This window comes from Alosa pseudoharengus, unplaced genomic scaffold, assembly GCF_046254945.1.
Source record: "Alosa pseudoharengus isolate Yale_2024_CS ecotype anadromous, Long Island Sound unplaced genomic scaffold, YU_APseudo_1.1 YU_APseudo_1.1_scf_8, whole genome shotgun sequence".
Classification (NCBI taxonomy): domain Eukaryota; kingdom Metazoa; phylum Chordata; class Actinopteri; order Clupeiformes; family Clupeidae; genus Alosa; species Alosa pseudoharengus.
In genome coordinates, this window is record NW_027468870.1 from 18,666,677 (window position 1) to 18,670,338 (window position 3,662).

A 3,662-nucleotide genomic window follows, 5' to 3' on the forward strand; every position below is an offset into this window, starting at 1 on the left:
ATCTTTTCGTCGTCCTGTCCTCTTTGATAGACCAAGTGACTTGGCTCTAGGCATCTTTTATAGTAATATGAGACATAAAAGAAAACCTCCCCTGTCTCAGCAACCTTGAAATAAAAAAGGAGCCATTCTTTCCATTATGGGAGATGTCCATGAAACACAACTTGACTCAACTCCACTGACTATCAAACGTGAAATCAGTCAATGGCGAGCGGTGGAGATTAACCTATTGCTTTGTTGAATTAGCACTGGAGTGTACATACGGCGAGACCCTGGTGGATGGCGTTGTGCGCTCAGATAGCCAGAACGGGGGGAACCGTGGGAACTCCCCCACGTGTCTCCTCCCAGATTGCTGTTGACACAGGGCTGTGTGTTCATTCCTCCTTTGTCTGTCCACAGGTGAATTATGGCGCTGTCCGTGGTGCTAGAGATATGGTTTCCACCCAAACAGCACTCGGAGTTAAGATATAAGGCATCTAAAGAGGAGGAGGTAAAGCATCAATATTAATATACAACACAGACAAGGAGTGCCTGTTTTCTATCTGTGTTTATAATCACTACCCCCTTCAATAGCTGTGTGCAAAGGTGTGTTTTATCATGACAAATAAAAAATGTATGCACCTAAAGCCAAACAGCAGCAGCAGCAGCCGCCGCAGCCACAGAGTCAGATTGTTTATTTAAATCAGGTGCACAAAATCCAGCTGCTGCCATGCTGTTTGATGCCACCTAAAAACCCCCATCACCCCACTTGCCCCTGTGCCCATCTCACCATGGATGGCATCCAGAGAGAGAGAGAGATGGAGTGAGCGCTGAATGAGAGAGGCTGGCATGGCAATATGATCTCCCTGCCTGTCTCTGGAGAGCCGCCTCGGCTCAGGAGCACATCAGGAAGACAAAAGAGGGGGTTGGTGGTGGGGTGTGTGTGGTGAGGGGGGTAGAATGGGGTGGATGGGAGGAGGCAGAAGGGGGGGGGGGGTGTTTGGGTGGTGTGGATAAAGAGTGGGGGGTGGGGGGTGGATGCTGGGGGGTGTTTGGGTGAGTGTGGATAAAGGGCGGGTGGGGGTTCAGAATGGGATGGAAGGAGAGGTGGGGGTGGCAGACAGCAGCAACACAATCTGTTTGGTGAATCAGCTCTGAGTGTCAGTGTCAGGAGGCTCCAGAGGGAGTCCTGGGGGTACAGCTAATCAATCTGCCGCAAATAGTTTTATTGACATGACAAATGTTACATCTGCATTGGTAGAATGATTTGGACAAACAGTGTACGTATGGGGAGACGACAGGAATTTAAAATGGAAGCGCTGAAAAAATGGAACTTCTAGCCTGACGGCCAAAGCAAAAAAAAGTTTGTGTGTGCGTGTGTGTGTGTGTGTGTGTGTGTGTGTGTGTGTGTGTCGGTGTGCGTGTGCGTGTGTGTGTGTGTGTGTGTGCGTGTGTGTGTGTGTGCGTGTGCGTGTGCGTGTGCGTGTGCGTGTGCGTGTGCGTGTGCGTGTGCGTGTGCGTGTGTGTGTGCGTGTGCGTGCGTGTGTGTGTGTGTGTGTGTGTGTGCGTGCGTGCGTGCGTGCGTGTGTGTGTGTGTGTGTGTGTGTGTTTATGTCCTGAAAAGCAGTAGGCTGTCATATATTTTTAAATATACAAATATATAAAAAACACCTGCGTTGCTTATATTGGAGGTGCATTTGACAATACATAATTTGAGCTGAATCAGGACACAGTGAGAGAAGTGCACATTTCTTCCATCCCCTGCCCATTATGAGGCAGGTGAGTGTTCTGACCTGTTGCCTCTCACTGAGATCCTCTCTGGGACATCCAGCACCTGCCTGTTTCCCCTGCAGATGTAGAGATGAGGAGAGCGGACTGTGTGTGTGTGTGTGTGTGTGCGTGTGCGTGCGTGGGGGTGTGAAGTCGCATCCCATTGGGCCCCAGATTGAAAGAGTGCTGTCTGATCGGTCAGCCATTCTCCTCAAACAAACGGCCAGTGGATAAGCAGGTTTCATGAAAGTGAAGAGGTCCAATCCGTCATCATTCATTATAATGACAGTTTACTCCAAAATTAATTTAAAACATTTCTCATAAACAACCGCTGATGAAATTAAATGAAATAAGGTGGAATTTCAGCACCATGATGTTCTTCAGACAGACAACCCTAAGAACCGTGGTAGAAATCTTTGATATTCTCTTTCTCATTTGAATTTCTTGAATTTCCCCATGGGGATCAATAAAGTATCTATCTATCTATCTATCTATCTATCTATCTATCTATCTATCTCATTTAGCCTAAGAGATAACCCTAAAACTGAGGTAAAAAACTTTGATAAATCATATACTCTGTCTCATTTAGCATACACTGTGACAGGCATATTCCTTTGAACATCATCAATTCATGTAAACATGATTTTGCCAAACTTTGTGAGAATTCTGTACATATAGGCACAGATGGCTGTCTGTATCAGACGTAGTCTTTCATTTGTCCAAGTTCAGTGCTCGTTGAAGCCATAGTTGTAATGAGCTCTGGTCTGGGTCTAACATTTCACACATTCCCAAATCTAAATATAACTGTACCGGTGACATTTGCCCTTATACCTCTACTATACTTGTAACACTGAGAGTTTTACCTGAAATATATCAACATTCCTTCCCTTCTCAGACCTGAAGTCATCCTCTTATCTAATACACCTTCATATATCTTCTCTAAAAGAATGACTGTATCAGTAATAAACAATATCATGCTATCAGTACAGTATGCCCACTCAGGTCATTACCAGGCAGTGATAAGGCGAGTTAAGCATGCTCACCTCTCAATCAAAACCTCTTTATGTAATTTTTCACAATCCACACGGTCTCTGATGGTCTGGAATAATTTCATTAACGAGTGACAATCTCTATTTCATTAACGCTCAGATAATTGCCAGCACATACCGGATAACTTTTGATAACTATGCCCTATAAAAAAGACCATTTACTTTTTTTAAAGTAATTACACTTTTCTATTAAGTATCATTCGATTGACTTTAAGCCCTCATTTGTAAGCAATTTGTACAATATTCAATTCTAAGTTACTTTGCACTTTGGGAATTAACCTGCCCCTCACACGGATAAATGGTCATTTAATTAAGATATTATTAACTTTCATGGCTGTCATCTCATGCATTTATGCATAGACCTGTGGATAGGACGGACACTAAAGAAATCACTTGTGGAGAAAAGTTTGAAGTGTCAGAGATGACAGACTAACATAGATTTGAGTAGATCTTCCTGTGCAGTCGTATTAGCCAATAAATGGAAGCAAGCCATTCTCAGTTGTGCTTGTCACTTTTAAATAACAGTTTGGCAACTGATTGGGTGACACCATCTTTCAGTGAGTGTATGTGTGTGTGTGTGTGTGTGTGTGTGTGTGTGTGTGTGTGTATGTGTGTGTGTGTGTGTGTGTGTGAGAGAGAGAGAGAGAGAGAGAGAGAGAGAGAGAGAGAGTGCTATGCTTGCAGTGTATCATCAGCATCTTCAAGTCCTCTGCTTATCAGCCACATTTCAGATTAAATACAAAGTTACAATGGTTGATATATACTGTTTCTAACTCCACTCATTCAAAGCAAGGGCTGATTCAGTCTCCCTGTGCCGGAGAGAGAGGACATGGAATACAAACCCATAAAAAGCCCAACTTAGTACAT